We start from the raw sequence: 19,470 nt of genomic DNA on the forward strand, positions 1-19,470 counted from the left end.
TTTGCCCCGCAGGTCACACAGAAATGGGCTGGCTTCCTACTCACTGACCGGGGGGCATTTCACTCTGGGCCTGGTCTCCGCCCACACAGCCAAGCAGCATCAGCCCCTCCCAGGAAGGCTTCCAAATCCAGCCACAATAGAGTTCAGATGGTGAGGAATTATCGAGTGTGAGCGAAGAGATTTAGAATTGTACTCTACTCTCTACTCTAACTAGAACAGAAAAGCCGGATTTATCAAATACAACACAAAGACCTGGCGATCTAATACTGCGCTCGTTTCAAAGACGTGTAGTCGTCACCTTAACTGGCTCAATCGGGGACCAACAGGCGTGTATTTTGAGGGGGTTTGTTGCGCCTGAAAAGCTCTCCCAACGGCCGAGGGGTCAGGGAAATATAAACTTCTTGCAGATTTCTTCCACAGATCCTTGAAGCTCCAGGATCTGCAGCCACAGAGCTCCGAGGTCAGGGAAACAGGGCGCATAGTTTGGAATCGTTTTCTGAATCACAGTATTGCCCTGCAGTAAGTGTACACCCGGCGTAAAGGTCTGTTCACACACCATTGTTTTGTCGTAATTTCAGCCCAGTTTGAGTAAAAATGTATCATTTGTTCTGCTGTAGTTCCACCCTAAAAGCTAAATATATATAATATCCCCCTCATCTGGGGTGGTGCTGCATCGCAAAGTGGAAAAAAAGTGCAGGAAGCCAAAGTTAACTGGAAAACTACCGTATTTTCCGGCCTATGAGTCGCACTTTTTTTCATAGTTTTGGCCCGGGTGCAACTTATACTTATATACTTAGTGGCACTGGAGCATTTCATACTCCAGTGCCACTTATATATGTTTTAAGTATAAGTATATAAGTGGCACTAGAGCATTTCATACTCCAGTGCGACTCTATTTTGCATTTTTTGGCTGGTGCGACTTATGCTCCTGAAAATACGGTAGAAACCAACGATTGGCCAGAGAAATGTCCGAGTCTTTGAGCAATCAGATTTGACTGATGTTGGACTGTATGAAACAAGCGTTAGTAAATTAATTTCCTCCTCACGAATCGTCTCAAGGTCCACATCTTCCATTTTGATTGGCACGCTGGGGTTTATTAAGAAGCTTGTTTGGTTCAAAAATGCACACATGCACCATGGCGAACCCAGCTGCGCACGTGCAGGTCGATGGGAGGATAAACGTGGAAGGGCAAAAACAATATTCAAACGATTGTACATTAGAGCCAGATGAATCGCTGTGGCCGCCCAAGAACTGAGCGAGAAAAACAACAACATATTTAGTATATTAAAAGATGCGTGGCGCGGGGTACTTCACATCTGTTGCCGCCCTGGAGACCGGGCGCCTGCGGGGACGAACCGTTATCAAATACAAACAAACGCAGTGGAAATCGGTCGGCTGGGGATCGCACTTTGAAATGTGAAACCAAATAAATTAGGCTCATAACGGCGGCGGACCTGCGCACATGTGCCAGGGAAGATAGAATTACGAGGCGGTGTGCAGTGTCAGTCTGAACCGGTCACCTGCAGGGATGAAAGAATATCAAAGCTAAAAGGCCGTATTTTGAGTTTTGCGGAGTGGCACGCGTGTGTAATCCAATAACGGCGGGCGATGGGATTCGTTTGTTTGCCGATCGGATAGCGGGACGGTGCCACGACGGCGCTCACGGCGGACAAACACAAGCAGTATCTTCTGAAGCGATTTGCAAACCACTAAACTGAAGGGATTTCAAGCAAAGCGCTTACGGTGTCAATTGTAAAGAAAAGAATCTCCACAATTGATCCACGCAAAGGAATTTGAGGATTACAGTACGAGTGTCGGTCGTATTTGGTTACGTGTTTGATAGTAATGAACGAGTAAAAATCTATCAACAGCATTTTTGGACGTTGAAACATATAGTCGGAAATATCTGAATTGTTACGTATAATTGTATTTTGTGTTCTCTGAAAGTTGCCCTTCGCTGATATACAACCCAGTTTGACTTTTTACTTACGACGCACTTATGTCTCTTATGTTTTCTTACGTAAAATGTATTCAAAGCTACATGTGACCTTCTGCCTTTGGTTTAGCACTCCATCTTCTGGCGGCAGAGGGAATTACCATGGTGAAATGAAAGCTCGGCCAGACGGTTCAACCCCACAAGTCCGAAGGTTCAGAAGTGCGAACCCCAAACCCAAACCCCTAATCTTCGGACTAGTGAACCTTTGGACTAGTGAACCTTCGGACTAGTGGACCTTCGCATTAGTGAACTTTCGGACTAGTGAACCACCACCGGCCAGACACACAAGTCTGGTGATGATTTATGGACTTAAAAACGGCACAGGAGCCTTCCAGATCTCTGCCTCTGACGTCATAAATCTGAGCTTGTAAACCGTGATGAATGACACACGCGTGAACAGAGCGAAATACAACTCATATATAACATTGTGCCCTGGTCAAAACATACTTTAAGTACTTTTTGCACAATACAAGTCCTTTAAGGGATTGATAAACCTTTTAACACACATTTTTCTTGAATAAAATCATCATAGAAACAACTGCCAGTGACACAATGTGGAGAACAAACAGCGGCCTGTGAAAAGACAGCTGTTTGTCCGTCACGGTTCAACGACGAGTGAGAGGAGGGTGTAATTTATTGTATTAACCTTTTTTGAACCAGGATGACAAGCCATTGAGACTGAGATCTTGTCAAGGGCGACCTGGGACTGTCAGTGCAAACTCAGAACTGGGTTCAGAGCCTTTTATGAAACGACAGCGCGATACGCTTTATCAAACGAGGCGTCCCCCCAAACCTCAATCTCCTAAAAACACGTTGCACGGAATTGCCAACCTACTTCCATTTCGTCCAACTCATAAATCACCTGTAATTTTTGACAAATAAGACGCGACTATAAATCTATTCAGCATATTTGTTGGATTTCCAGGCATTCGACGATCGAGTGGCTTTGACATTTCTGCCCCCGTTTCCCCGCTTTATGTCGCTTTTATTGGGCGTCTTATCTGCAGCGCCTCAGTATTTGGGCTGTTTTTTTTATCTCGCGCTTGTTTTTATCTGCGTTGCTTTTGTTCTTTTATCTCCAGCGCACTTTGTAATCTTGTTAGAAAAGGGGGGGGACTATATAAATAGAGTTTATCATTATTTAGCTGCGAGCGCTGTGGGCAAGCAGGCGGAAGTGTAAATAAATGTGATATACGGAGCGAGGAGAACGCACTGGTTCAGGAAATATTAGTCTGGAAAATAACTCTTCGCCGTTTGTGTCGGGGAAGACCTTTAAACGAGTGACGGGCAAAAGGTGGAGCGTTGCATGAGGAAATAACGTGAAAGGATTAGTATTATTGAACTGCAAATCTTTGGGTTGGGGATTAAGTGACCGTGAAGGATGATGTATTGATTAGAGTCCAAAAAGTAATACGAATGAAGTCTATTTACTGTTATTTATTCTCTCTACTCACTGTGCTGTATTTGAACATCTGTAATTAGTTTCTAGCTCTCGCAAACCTTTAGACAAAACATCCGCATGCATTCATTTCTGACTACATCCGGGTTTATGAGAAATTAAAGACTTTTAGATACTCCTGTAAAAAACTGTACTCTTGCTAAATGTACTCTATAATAATTGGGTAATTTAATGGTTTCCCATCTACCTGAACTCCTTGGTCAGTTGTTTAGTGCAAATTAAACAATGGCTGAGTCAAAACTCCTTGCAGCTAAATGCTGACAAAACAGAAACTCTGATTATTGCCCCTGATGATGCCATTCCAGGGATAAACCAGTACTTGGGTGTTTTAGGTCAGACTGCTAAACCAAGTCTTAGAAACTTGGGTGTTGTCTTTGACAAAGACATGTCTTTAGAGCACCACTCTAAACTGTTGACGAGGAACTGTTTCTTTCAGTTGAGGAAAATCTCTAAGCTCAGGAAAATGGTGTCTCAAAATGATCTGGAACTCATAATTCATGCATTTGTGTCTTCACGCTTAGACTATTGTAATAGTTTGTTTTCCTGTCTTAACAAGAAGGAACTCTCTCGTCTGCAGCTGGTCCAGAACTCTGCAGCGAGGATCTTAACCCGCACAAATAGAAGGGCCCACATTTCACCCATTCTTCTGGTCTAGGCCCTCATCTAGGCAGGCCCTCGTCCAGGCCCTCGTCTAGGTCCTGGTCTAGGTCCTGGTCTAGGTCCTGGTCTAGGTCTAGGTCCACGTCTAGGTCCACGTCTAGGTCCTGGTCTAGGTCCACGTCTAGGTCCACGTCTAGGTCCACGTCTAGGTCCACGTCTAGGTCCACGTCTAGGTCCACGTCTAGGTCCACGTCTAGGTCCTGGTCTAGGTCCTCGTCTAGGTCCTCGTCTAGGTCCACGTCTAGGTCCACGTCTAGGCCCTCGTCCAGGTCCTGGTCTAGGTCCTGGTCTAGGTCCACGTCTAGGCCCTGGTCTAGGCCCTGGTCTAGGTCCACGTCTAGGCCCTCGTCCAGGCCCTGGTCTAGGTCCTGGTCTAGGCCCTGGTCTAGGTCCTGGTCTAGGCCCTCGTCTAGGCCCTCGTCTAGGCCCTCGTCTAGGTCCTGGTCTAGGTCCACGTCTAGGCCCACGTCTAGGCCCTGGTCTAGGTCCTGGTCTAGGCCCACGTCTAGGCCCACGTCTAGGCCCTCGTCTAGGCCCTCGTCTAGGCCCACGTCTAGGCCCACGTCTAGGCCCACGTCTAGGCCCACGTCTAGGCCCACGTCTAGGCCCACGTCTAGGCCCACGTCTAGGCCCACGTCTAGGCCCACGTCTAGGCCCACGTCTAGGCCCACGTCTAGGCCCACGTCTAGGCCCACGTCTAGGCCCACGTCTAGGCCCACGTCTAGGCCCTGGTCTAAATAGTCACATTTTAATGAGGTCTGTTACACGTGTGAACAGACCCGTTTGCCTGAATATCTCGCGTTAAAGACACATTTCTGTCGTATCTCGTAGCAATCGGCCAAAGTTCTGTTCTATTCTTACAAACTTTGAGACTAGAATACAACATGTAAATAATGTGGATTATTGCCTTGTTATTTCTCATGCTGTATCGAGTCCAGTTCATTTGGTCTGACTCGTTGCCTGAAGACAAGAAGCCGTGTATTTCCACACAGCGAGAGAAAGACGTGCTCGGCGCTGCAGCAGATCTGACGGAGACGGAGCAAACGCGCAGCTGGATACAGTCGGATAATTGCCATTCTAACTGTACTCCTTGTAAATTCATACTTAATCTCACAGTTTTGCCTCGGGCTCCAATAACGTGTGTGGGCGGGAGACTTTCTTATGCATCTGGTGTTTTAGTCGGAGAGGACTCGAACCGCAGCCCGAACTGTCAGCTCTACTTCACTTTAACCAGGCATAGCTCACTTTCCTAATTTATTCTTTTAGTTGAGAGACATGTTTGCTCCAAAGGGCGATGCCCGTCAGGATGTTAGTGCTTTTTTGTTTGACACTCGACCTCGCCCAACGATTAGACGTTTAATTAGGCCTGATCACATCATCCATGGATCACTCATGTTACCCCGAGTTACGACAAATCCAACTGTTAAAGCAGGGCTATTCAACCTAAGGCCCGGGGGCCAAATCAGGCCCTCCAAGCAATTTAATCCGGCCCACAACCAATCGTCCAGATTAAACAAATTGTATTAATTGGTTTAATTCTGGGTTAGCAATAGTTTAGACCTGGTTTGTTCTTAGTTGGTCTAGGCCCTGGTCTAGGTCCTGGTCTAGGTCCTGGTCTAAGTCCTGGTCTAGGTCCTGGTCTAAGTCCTGGTCTAGGTCCTGGTCTAGGTCCTGGTCTAAGTCCTGGTCTAGGTCCTGGTCTAGGTCCTGGTCTAGGTCCTGGTCTAGGTCCTGGTCTAGGTCCTGGTCTAGGTCCTGGTCTAGGTCCTGGTCTAGGTCCTGGTCTAGGTCCTGTTTAGACCTGGTTTGTTTTTGGTTTAGTCCTTGATTAATTCTGCTTTAGACTGGTTTTGACTCTGGTTTAGTCCTGGCTCAAACCTGGTCGGTCCCAGTCTAGTCCTAGTTTAATTCTGGCTCTGTTCTGGATGGGCAATTTTGCAAAGCTGTGTTGGTAAAGCATTTTGTTATTTGTCAGTTATTGATGCCGTGTTGGGGATATTTTGAGCGACCCAAAATAACTTAACCTCCGGCCCAGAGACCATGGACCTCCAAAAAATCTGGCCCTCGGGAAAATGAATTTGAATATCCCTGTATTTAATGGAATACAGTGGGTATAACGTGAGATTTAGGCCACTACCTGGTTTCCTCCAAAGGTTTCCAGATTTAGCCATATCTTAACGAAGCTTTGACCTAAATGTGGTCGATGGGTTGGTGCGCGCTCTTGTCATAATTAGATATTTTGAGGGCTAATCCAGCTGCCGTATAGTTAAAAAATACATGTGACTGGCTTCGGAGTGCCTCAAATCTTCTTTGACCAGTCGAGTTGCTAAGCGATCGATAGCATGAGCACTGAATCTATTAATTATCCATTCTCGTCACCTGCTCATCTCCACGCTTACAGGAGTTTAATCCCACACTGTAAAATACTCCTGAGAAAGCCATAACATCACCATGGAGACATGAGGGTGGCAGACCTCCACTAGGAAAGTTAGTTGTTTTCTGTCTTTTGCGGTTTTTGAATTGAAAAAAAAAATTGAAAAAGAAAAGAAGAAGTGTTACATGGTGCACTTTTAAAATGGTTTAAATTAGTAAAAGTGCATGATCCTGATGTAAAATAGCCAGAGTAGTAATAATAGTAAGAGGTAAGACTCGCTTCTCCCTTTTATTGTTTTATACACCTGGTTGCCCCGGACGACGCCATTTTCTGTGTGGCCCTTTCTTTTTTCCCCCAGTCGTGTGTTTTGGCTGCCAATTTGGACACAAATAAGTTCTACAAATTTGTTTTGGAGCCACCCAGAGTGAGGCGCTTTGTTGACTTGTTGGTGCACATGAACATTGAACATTTTGCACAAATGAACAAACTTTGTATCATTGCTTCGGCGGCGTGACTTTTCTGTTGAAATTAATGTAATTTCATGTAAACGTGGGGCGGGATCAGGTCTAGAGTAAGCTGTTTATTTACTTTGCAGAGCGCTTATGTGATGTTTAGGGCTGCAACTAACATATTATGTTAGTTGCAGCCCTAAACCATTAAAATATTATTTTAATGGTTATTTTTCTCACTTTTGTGTTTTTTTTCCCGGTTAGTCAGTTATTTAATTGTACATTGAGCCTTTTTTTACATGAAAAGGTTGAAATATACTGACTGAATACTGCCAAATGGATAATATTTATGTATAAAGTCTCTTGACACTCTGGATATTTGAGGCAGTAGAAGTTTAGTTACTTTGCCGAGCGCTTGATGATTAGAGCTGCAACTAACAAATAATTGAGTGTTTTTTTTCACTATTAAGTTTTTGTTGTCGTTTTTTCCCTGTTAGTCAATAATTTCTATTGTATATTGAGCCTTTTTTACATGTTAAGGTTGAAATATTGTGACTGAATACTGCCAAATGGATAATATTTACGTATGAAGTGTATTATTTGTCCTGGAGTTGTGAGAGGCGGGAGAATCTGGATGTTTGAGGCAGTAGAAGTTTATTTACCATCAGTCTAGGACCCTGCGACTTGAATACTTGACATGTTGAGCTAGTATTTGTTACTCGAGCCAGAGGTTTAAATAGTAGTTCAGAAGGCCAGCGATGTACGATGAGAAGCGCGGAGCAAACAGCTTCTGCGTGACGAGTCGATAAAGAACTGATCGTGTTGAAGGACGAATTCGGTAAGTTTGTTTAAGCTAACCACACAGCGATAATAATGGTGGAAACGGAGGTGTCCCTAATATGCACACATTTCGACAACGTTAATGAAACTCAGACGTGTGTCCTTTCTTCCATCCATCCATCCATCCATTTTCTACCGCTTGTTCCCTTTCGGGGTCGCGGGTGACTGGAGCCTATCCCAGTGACTTCGGGCCTTAGGCGGGGTACACCCTGGACAGTGGCCAACTTGTCGCAGGTGTCCTTTCTTGTCACGATTAAAAAGGATCTTTTCGGAATACGTTTTATTGTGTGTAAAGTCCAGATAATGACTACAATTCGAATATCGCTGTATAAACACGACATTCGACTAGTTACAAAGAGTCCATTAATCACTGCTGTCCTGTGTTTGATACAGAATATAGAGTATACAGTAGTAAATAGTACCGGATACATATATTTGAATGGTCTAAAAAGGTTTGGGAATCAAAGCTCCCGCCGCTGCCACAACAAAAGTATTGAGTAGATATTTTGGGTTTTATTTCCGAGCAAAAGCTTCTTTGTGTGAACCTTTGACAAACTTTTGTGTGACTACTGCCCCCTGCTGTGCGCCTCCATTAAGATCCACATGCCCACCCCTGATGCCATGGATCTCTAATACGTTTGTCAAATTTCCGGGATTATTTATTTGCCGCGGAAAACGGAACAATTGCAGAGTTGAATGCAAAGATAATTGTGTGAGCCTGTGGCATTCACAAGCTCCATGCTTCATTTGTGTTTCCCACCAGAAGCCGCAGTGTCTCTACAACCAGAGTCTCTAATGACTGTTTCCCTAAATTATATCGGCGCTGCCCAGAAGGAGATACAAATAAAGACTTTTATTTTTGTATTAAAGACTATCTGTAATGTCCCCTGGTGCAACCCGGGCCAAAAAATAAATAAAATAAATAAATAAAATAGAACAATAAATACAATCCAGGACTAAATTAAATGGCTAAATTAAGGCAAGACACTGCAGGTGAATTGGAGAAACCATCTTAAATAAAATAAAAAACACTTTTGTTTGTATATCAAGGCATTTTAAGTGTAATAACTGAAAATATAAATCGGAAAAAAATTATAGAACATGGTTTAAAATGACTTAAAATTATTTGTAATGTCCCCTGCAGCAAGCTGGGCCAAAAATGAAAATAATTAATTAAATAAAACAACAAATAAATGAAATACACAAAATACATGAAATACATGAAATAAATCAATAATTAAAAACAATACATAAAACAATACATAGAATCCAGGACTAAATGAAATGGCTAAATTAAGGCAAGACACTGCAGGTGATTTAGAGAAACCATCTCATCTCGTATATCAAGGCATTTTAGGTTTAAGTCCAAGATTCTAGAGTTTGGTGTACTTTAAAAAGGATAATATTTAAGTTTCTGGGAGAGCAGTTTGCATCTGGAGAAAATGTGCAAAGTGAAATGGAATTATTCGACATATTTTCGGTGCAGATTGGACAATGTTGTCGTTTCCTGGTGAAAGCTTACATGTTGAGTGTTATTAGCATGTCGGTTGCTAAAACGCCCAATTCCAATGGGAAACAAAGGTGTTGATTAAGTCTACATTTTAAGCTTCTGTGCAAAAGAAAGTGTTAAAAACTGCACTATATTGATTCCAATGTAAACAAGAATTAAAAAATAATGAGCCTCTAACTATTATTGCATTAACTTACATTTTTTTATGGTTTTGTGTAAAGGTCGTTCTCGCTCGTCGCAATTCCGTCCTTTTTAGCCCATTTTACCATATTTTCTGGACTATAAATCGCACCGGAGTATAAGTCACACCAAAAATGCAAATGAAAAAAATGCATAAAGTCGCACTGGAGTATAAATCCCATTTTTTGGGGACATTTATTTGATAAAAACCAAGACCAAGAACAGACATTTCATCTTGAAATGCAGTTTAAAATAACAACAGATGAGAGAACATGGTGAATAGGTGTACGTATGCTAACGCTAACACCTTCAGCTACATGACGTATGCTAACGCTAACACCTTCAGCTACATGACGTATGCTAACGCTAACACCTTCAGCTACATGACGTATGCTAACGCTAACACCTTCAGCTACATGACGTATGCTAACGCTAACACCTTCAGCTACATGAGGCACAGACAGAACTGTGGTAAGTGTCTGGTATGTTCACGTAACATATGAACAGTTATTCAGATAACTATAGCATAAAGAACATGCTAACAAGTTTACCAAAGCATCAGTTTTACGCCAAATCACTAAATCCATTGAATTCTTCTTCCTCTGTGTCACTTCTAAACAACTCCACAAACTCCAGAGGAAGAGGAAGTGCAGATTCTTCTTCTGCGTCGCTTAGAGCCTAGAGCGCCCTCTTGTGGTTGTCAATGTGAAAATAACTAATAATATCAAACAGTCGCTCTGGAGTAGAAGTCGCACCCCAGCCAAAACTATGTAAAGACGGTAGTTTCGATGTGGACTTGGACTGGCCCCGTTTAGTCCCGCTCTACTGTTGTCCGGGTTCAGATCCTGGTTTAGTCCTGGTTCGGTCCCAGTTTTGATGTTTTGATGATTCGATGAACGTGCAAAAAGTGTGAGCGCCCCCTTTGGCCTCACCTCTGCACGCTCTCGGCCTCCGCGCGAAACGGAACTGCACCGTTAACCGTCGCTCTTTGGGGCGGGGGGAAAAAAGAATGAAAAATTGACGACATTGTGCGTCTGGGCCATTAAGTGCACAACATCTTCAGAAGGGGCAGTTTGAAAGAGGGAGAGGGCACCGGAGCCAGAGCACGCCGTGGAATAAATACATTCATTAAGAGAGAATTATGTGCTTAAGGCTTGCGCTGGTGTTGCTTTCAAGGGAGCCGGCAGCGTATAAATAAATACATCTAAAAAGGCACGCGGCGGGATCAAGACGTAACCTCTGAAACAATGAACTTGGCCATTATCTATTTGTGTGCGCGCGAGGTAAACAACATTTACTTACCATCATAAAAGAGGGACCGGTACTCCTCGTTTGAACGCCTTTAATATTAATGCATGCAAATGAATCGGGTTTGTTGTGGTCCGGGGACGCCGCGGTTTGTTTGGGGTTCGACGCGGACCGGAACACATTTGTTGGCCTTGGAAAATTAAAAAATGTTGAATAAAAACGACCTCCCGACTTCTTCCGTCTCAGCAGATTTGCGACTTTTGGCTTAATCCGACGATGCTTTTCACACGCCAAATTGTAGAGTCCTGCAAAGCGCTAATGTCGGTATATGAAGCCGTGTTGCCATGGAGATCGATTTACAATGAGACGTGAAAACAGCCTGTAAAATAATTGACTAAATAAAAGAGAATGTCTGTTTGAAGAAAGAGGGAACATCAAATGGACCATTTTAGCATAAAATGACTGAAGCCTCGTTGAACCTGCTGCATTTGTAAAAAGGGTGTGTTTATGCTAATTGGCATCACCCAATTGGTCAGTTATTAGTGTTCATATCTGGAGTTACATGGACTGTAGTGAAAGAAAAGCAGCAGGATCAAAGAGAGGTTTTGACATTTGGGACATTTAACAAAATATAAAACAATAACAGAAAATATAATATAAAACAGAAAAAGGATCAGAGAGAACACAGCAAAAATAGCAAATCACACGAAAAAGACCATGAAACTTTGTCAAATTTATTTTTTCCCCCGATTTTTTTCATTTTCCATATGTCAATGATTTCATAGAAACATTTTTAAAAATGCAAACCTCAACAGCAGTTATAGAGAAAGAGGTGCAGATGTTTTTGGTTTTTAAATGCCATGTTTTTTTTTTTCGGTTTTTTTGACAAACATGTGTTTGTTATATTGCACTGGTTTGTTTTAAAGGCAATTATTCACACAAAAAACTCAATCAAAAACTAAATAGAACTAACAAAAAAATAATAATAAAAATAATAATAAACCTACGACACCAGTATTTCCGATGTGTTTTGGTACGTCATGTTTTTGTTGATTCAATGTTTCATTGAATTTATTAATAAATACAAAAAATTAAAATAAAAAAAAAAATATTAGAGGAGCAGATATTTTAATGGAAGTGAACGTGGGCCAGATCTGAAGGAGCCGTACTCACTTCCTGCTCTGAACTGTCCACTCCTATAGTTATTAGTTATATAGTTAATTATTTCGACCGTAAAGCGAACAGATCCGTCGCTAATGAGACTTTGTTACAGCCCATGTGCGACAAGTCTCATCTTAAGGTTACGGTGCCACTTTATTAATCCCTTGTGAGGAAAATCTGTCCTCTGCCCATTCGGGAAACTCGTCCAGCGCGACGGTCGCCGCGGCGCTCGGGGACCAATCTCCAGCGCTCGGCTCTGGTCTTGGTCAGAACCTGCGCATGTTTGGGATTGATGGGGGGGGGGAACCAGAGCCCGGAGGAGGAGGAGAAAACATGTAAAGGAGTCAAACGCACGACCTTCTTGTTGTGAAGGGTGCGAGAAAACTGAGCCACTGAGCCCACGTTTTCTTTCTATAAACCACATTGTGAATATAAAGACAAGATGAGCGTGAAATGCAACTCTTTTGGTTTCTTTACACAGTCGAAACCAAACGCTCTGTCCATTTAAATAAAACGATGCGGCGGAAAAGATTTGTCCACGGAAAAAAACAACCAAATGGAGCCGGCGTCTGAATGCGAGCCGTGGGAGGGCGGCCGTGACAACGTGCGGACCAACAAATGAAAAATACCCCTTTGACTAAATTATTTACAAAGTGTTTCATGTCCAACTGTTTCGGCAGCGTGCGACAGAAAGTATGAAAAGAGCCTGTGTGTTGGTGTTGCCTTGTTTGAACCGGGCGGTCGTGTAAACTATTGGCAGCTTTTCTAGTATTGGATCTATAAATGATGGAGCTGTTCAGTGATTCTGGTCCTGAAATGACAAACACGCAGATGAACCATGGGGATTGTACCTGCATTTAATTAGAACGTTATTAAAAACCAAGGGGAAAATGTGGTGGGGCATCTGTGGTAAAAAAATTATATCAAAACGCTTCATAAACAATAGCAGCATGTTTAAATATATATTACTTCATTTTAAGTCCCATAGTACGGCATTTAAAGTGAAGCAAGCAAGTCATTTATCACAACTGGATTTTATGTAGGGCGTGTCTGCAAGTTCTAACACGCTGCACAGCAATAGTCTAAAAATATATATTATTTTTCAATCTTTTGACCATTGACACCCTGCAGGGCCTTGGTCATTATGTGATGAAATAAGTGAGAAAAAAAAAATCATCATCTATCTAAATCTATTACTTAAAACTGTAGTGAGCACAAAGTGTTATAAAAGTACAAAAAAAAATGAATAAATACTGATGTTACAAACTGACCTTTATTTATATCAGGCCCGTTATTTTAATTTCAGTTTAAGTGTGTGTGTGTGTGTGTGTGTGTGTACCTTGTCCAATTCATCAAAGTAATTGAAAATGTAATGTTTTAACTGACCAAGTTTTCACAAATGCAAACCCTAAAACAATACATAAAGTTGGAAGTAGAGTTTTGAATTTGATTGGCAATTATTCCCCCAAAAATAATGAAATGATGAGACAACAAGACAAGAGACAAGAATAAACCTAATTTTGAAGAAGAAAAAAAAAAGTGTGAAATTGTTTTTAAAAATCTTATCATCGGGCACCGGATCAACCCCAAAACAAATCTGAGATTCAATTTGGCAAAAACAAATAATTGAGATGACAGTACAATATGAGCCTTAATTAGTTTAACTCGACAGTGTCACATGCCATTTTCAGAAATAAAAAAAATATCATGATTTCAGCAGAGGTTCTTTTGTGCCGCTAAAATAGATGGCGGCGGCGATATCGACCGCGGCCGCTAATTAGCCAACCTCAATGTCAGTGCGTTTCTCCGGCATTAATGGAGCACTATTGTTTGGTTATTAATCTTAATTAGGATTTGTATGCATATGCGTATGTACACTTTGTTTGTTTTGGCACTTTTCACAGACGCAAGTGTAGTCTCAAAGTGCCTCGCAGTAAGAAAAAGACGACTTCAAATACAAATATGCGACAATATAAAGTCCAAAGTACGGAGAAGTATGAGCCGAGTGGCAGCGAGACACACGGGTGCTCCACTGAAAAATCAATCATTCTTTAAATGCGACATTTTCAAGTATTTTGTATTAAACCATACAATGAACATGTAAAATGTTGACCTTCTCATTTTAATTAATTTTGGAACCCTTTATGTACGATACAGGATTACTCACACATGCATGAATAAACCCCAATTAAGCTATTGATGAGGGGAAATAATTATATCATGGTTAAAAGTTGGTAAAAGTAGATTTCACTGGTTAGACCCAGTTCAAGGTTAATTATGCTTCTTTGTGTCAGAGATGTAATTTGGACCTGGCAAGTGGGTCTGGACCTGGCGAGTGGGTCTGGACTAGGACCGTGCAAGTGGGTCTGGACCAGGACCGTGCAAGTGGGTCTGGACCAGGACCGTGCAAGTGGGTCTGGACCAGGACCGTGCGAGTGGGTCTGGACCAGGACCGTGCGAGTGGGTCTGGACCAGGACCTTGCGAGTGTGTCTGGACCAGGACCTTGCGAGTGGGTCTGGACCAGGACCTGGCAAGTGGGTCTTGCTTTACTTGATTTGGCGAGTCTTTTCGGGTGGAGGGTCTGCCATCTGCTGGTTGAGATGTGCTTGGAACATCTCCAGTAATCAATATAATAAAAGCAACACTTTTATTGCTTAAAAATCCCTCGCAAAACACGGATTCTTCTTACGGGTCCACAGATCTGACCTGTGTGGCGTACCCCGCTCGTAAAGGCGGTAGAACCTTCGCACGGCGCGCTTTAAAACATACGTTGCATTCCGGGCACACATCACGCGAGCCAAATAAATGATGACGGTGTAAATGGCTTCCCCCCTGACGGTTGACCTTCACGGTTCGCCTTGCCTCGGCCATTCTGCGCCCACGCCGCCGACATAACGCCAAGGACACGTGGAAAATCATACGCTGAACCTGTAGAGTGTCCCCCCCCGTGATGCATGGCTCCTCTCGCCAGTCAAAGCCCACCTTTATTTAGAATTAACTCACAGTCTTATACTCGGAGATCCTTGGACTCCTTCCCTCCCTTTCCCCCCCCCCGATGGCACTAAATACGTTTTATCATACACTCAAAGCATATTTTAAAGTCAATGCGTTTTATTAGCCCCGGAGATGCAAATAATACATCATGGGGGAAGAGAATATGGGCCAGAATCTAAAGATGAATTTAATTTTAAGCTCTGTGCGGCGGGGGAAATTCAGTTGGAATAGTAAAAGTGTCCTATGCAAAAAGTCCTTTCTTTTCTTTTTTTTTGGGAACACAGAGAGAATCTTTGCAAGCAAAATGATGAAACACTCTCCATTAGAACAGCTTTGGTTAAATTGATTTTGTTCGCTATCTTGACTTTCTGTAAAAAAAAAGGTGAAGCGTGTCGTGTTTTTTTTGAGGAGATTGTGTGGATGAGCCTACTAATTTCTCCTATCGGGCCCACGCAGAAAGTAATGGAAGCTCTTAAGACGATCGCACTATTGAATTAAGTACTTAAAAGCACACTTGTGGTAGCGCACAAAAAGACAAAGTACAACACTGTTATTGCAGCGGTGTGAATGTAAACCTTGGCGTGTGGAATGATCGATTCGTTTGCACTTAAAAGTTTCAAGTCTAAACACGGACAAAACTTTACGGAGCCGTGTCGTGGCAGAATTCCCGGGTTCTACGAATTGAGAAAGGAACGCACCCCTGAGGCCAATTAATAAAGGTCAACGGCAAAAACTCTTCCTGAGTTGTAGAGTCCGTACGGCTTCGTTGATCCGGCTTGCTCGCACCATATGTGGGACTTAACAAAGTTCGCCATCGCCATGCCGGCTGAGATCCCGGAATGCGCTCTGGGCGAAGTCTCGAGGCACGGCGAAAAGACGACCGCGCCGAAGTGAAGAGAGTTTTGAAGAAGAGTTTGATGCGGAAATCGTCGGCGAATTGTGGTTGTCATGTGAAATGTGGTTGCTAGTGTGAAAATAACGACTAATATCACATAAGTCGCTCCAGAGTATAAGTCGCACCCCGGTCAAAACTATGTCAAAAGGACTTTTAATCCGGAAAATACAGTAATAATGATTTATTACACGCCGATTTATAAAGACTACACGCAGTCGCTTGTGCGTTTCCTCATTTATCTGTGCCGCTCGTTCGGTCGCATTCTTCTGACTGGTTAAAGAGCCGTCGTCTTATCTCGATCAGCAAATAAACCCGGTCTGGAGCAGATTATGAGTTCACGGCCTGTTGCCATAGAGATTTGTCCCGATAGAAAGTGAATCAGATTCGTCGTGCCAGGGTCCATCCCCAAGTTACCTCACCGACCCACTAATCCAGCGTCGTAGTACAGGCCTCGAGCAGACGCTACTTGCAGTTAATGTCGCATCCATCCATTTAAATGTGTTGACTGAAGTACATTTACTGACACGTTTGCGTTTAAATGGAGACAAGAAACAAGGAAATCCAGAGATGTCAAATAGAACGATTTGATCAACTATAAACTATAAAGCCCCATCATTTCCAAACAAGATTCAGAATTACACCAAAAACTGCCCATTTTCAAACACTGACTGCATCTTAAAAAATTCTCCTTCAGAAGTTTTGGTTGCAGAAAAGGACCGTCCAAATAAAACAAGCCAAACAACTTTCTAGTATCAACAAATCCTTACGGGGCTCTTTTAATTGGCCGGGAGAAGAAAAAGACGCCCGCCTAAATCAATAGCTCCTGGACGCACGCTCCCGCTAACCTGCCCAACGCAAATTGGGAAAGAAAGTAAGTGCGACAAAATCCAGGAGTCGCGAGAGGACGTTTCCTGAGTGGCAGCGGCGCCAACAACAAGGAACAACCGACGCTTGAAAATCATTAGGAATCAGCGGGAGACAAAGCACTGACAGGTGTTTATGCAAATGCTGAGCGAATCCCTAATGGGCGAGCAGCGGCGGCGGAGAGGATCGTGCAGGTACAGGATCGTCTGACTGTGTGTGCGAGTGTGTGAGCGTGTGTGTGTGTAAGTGTGTGTGTGTGTTCAGAATGTGCCGTGCTTAGGCCCAGTGGGGATGATGGTTATTACGACGATCGGCCCGTTTCCCGCCTCCGTGCAAACATACCGTGTGTTTGTGTTGGCACAGTGGGATCGCGAGGATAGTTTAAGTCAGGCAAGTGGAAGGAGAGGGGTCTCAAGGGCGAGTGGAGAAACTACTATTATTAATCAGATGAATGGGCTGCGGAGAGAAAGTAATAACTGAAAGATGTATTCTCGACACTTTGCCTGACACGGACGGACATTTTCGCCTCAAGGACTTAATTATATTGTGTTTTCTTAGTACATAACCATAAAAACGAACCATAACCAACCAAAACAAGCTGTAGAGGTGCAGCAGGACCCAGACGTCATGTTGTTTACTGTGTGCACTCACCAGACACATGCGCTTTCGGACGCAACTTATCGTTTTCTTAACTTATTAAAAGGTTACCGTTGAGCAAGCTTTTGGAGCAGATATTTGATATTCTAAACTAGGAAAAGCATGATACTGGGGAAGAGTTTGGAGAAGAGGAGAGGGACGTCAACGAGAGAGGTGAACGCACACATGAAAGTGGATTAAAAATGTATGTAGCACTGCGTACAGTTTGTGCGTCATAAAATTTAATGTTCACATGGTGCCTTTGTCTGCAATACTGCTTAATAAATAAATAAAGACAATAGTCATCTTTGCTATACAATATAATGACAAACAAATAATAAAAATACAGTGAATGTATTAAAAATTGCTAAAACAGTTGCAGATACATCTTAGTGGAGCAGGAGCAGAGCCAGACGTGGGGCAGAGCCAGACGTGGAGGAGGGAAGACGCTCGTAAATCAGCTCACACAGAGAGATCGTGGGCAGTGGGGAAAGTGATGACACAGCATTTCGAAGCTTAACATGTAGCTTACAATCCGACTCAAATTCACAGAAACGTGAATTTAGACGAGACAAAATGCAAAGATACGGACCATCAGCGTTTTATAACCTGCCACGCAATAAAATGAGACTTTCTATGTCCGCATCACTAGTGCTCGCCACAGATCTTAAATGTAACTTGAAGATACGCCAAAGTCACATGTCAGATTACGGAACAGAGCAATAAATGAGAGACCTTCACGAGAAAAGTTAGAATGCCTTTAAATCAGTCATTTGTTGATCACATAATCATATTTTTCTTTCATTTTGCAAGTTTCTCCTCTTCTGCTTTTTCTTTACAGTCGGCCCACATGACCTAAAAATATCCAGCATTATTGTGAGCGTAAACTCTGCTCTGGCCTCTCAACGTTGGGAAAAGCGCTTATAAACTCATTGTGGTTAGTAATAGCATGCTCAGAATAGATTAATAGCTGAGAATACCTCTGTTTTTTACATTTTAAGTCGATAACAACCAGGTTCAATTCTTTTACAATCAAGACCATTCAAAAACTCTTCACGAAAGGTCAAATTCTGTACCATTTGTGTGCTTTTTCCGTAGCAATACTGGCGTGACTGAGCATCCCGCTTCAGTACTAGTTCAAAAATCAATTAAGATCTTATTTTTCGACACTTTGTCCCTCGAAAAAAGAGAACAACGCGGTGAGAACTTTCTGCCGCCACGACTCCGGCTATTGCTCATCGAGTGACATCAATTAACAGGCGCTGTGATAAATATTCAAAGTCGCTTTCATATCCTGCCGTGGGAGAACAGAACGGCGCACATCGTGTTATAATGACACATTTACTTTGATGGCAAGCTGTCATTACACTGTTTGTTTCTCTATTTGGGCCCATTCAACATCTGCCGCCGAAAACCCGCGACATTCACCAAGTTTAGCGGGAGAAACGATCGCGGCGCAACTGTCGGGCTTGATAAGTGCCTGTTTCGGATGATTGGGCAGTCAAAATGATTTATGAAATGCTTAATTACATCGTCTCGGAAGTTGCTATATTTGTCAAGTCACCAGATGTTTCCCCCCCCTTAAAAATACTTTCCATCATCGCCTACTTTTGGGTTTGTTTACGAGGCTTTTTGAGGGCGCTATGTAAATCAGGAGTCCTTGATATTCTAGTAAAGTCGCCCTAGTTTAGAGCGAGACGCAGAATCGCAGTAGCAATCGAGTCTAATGAGTGTTTTCTGGATTTGCTGCGCGGCGACCTTGAGGGAAAGAAAAAAAACACACAACTTGTAAACTCTCCAGGCTGTAGTTGGACTGATGCATAAGAAGACAGGAGGAGGAGTACAAATCTAACTTATGGCCTTGTAAGAGAGAAAAGTTCAATCCCCAACTGCAAGTCTTGCTCTGGGTTGTGAGTGTGTAGCCGTTTTGTCAGTGTAAATGTGTTAAAGCTGCATAATGAAACTTTCCTGGAGCCGTTGCTGCTTTGCCTGGAATGTACACACTAGAAACCTGGGGGTGTGGCCAAAATTTGAGCAGTAACTCGGCCCGGCGACAACACCCGCGTGTGTCTCCATGGAGATAGACGGGTTTAATGCCATACTGCGGAACATCTCCAAGGAGAAGTCGCATTGCTGACACAGAAAAACGCAATGCCCAGAGGCAGAAATGATGCGGAGAAAAGGTGATCCAGCTATTGTCTC

Source organism: Eucyclogobius newberryi, unplaced genomic scaffold (assembly GCF_026437365.1).
Source record: "Eucyclogobius newberryi isolate DKJ021-1_F unplaced genomic scaffold, fEucNew1.0.hap1 SCAF_18, whole genome shotgun sequence".
NCBI lineage: Eukaryota > Metazoa > Chordata > Actinopteri > Gobiiformes > Gobiidae > Eucyclogobius > Eucyclogobius newberryi.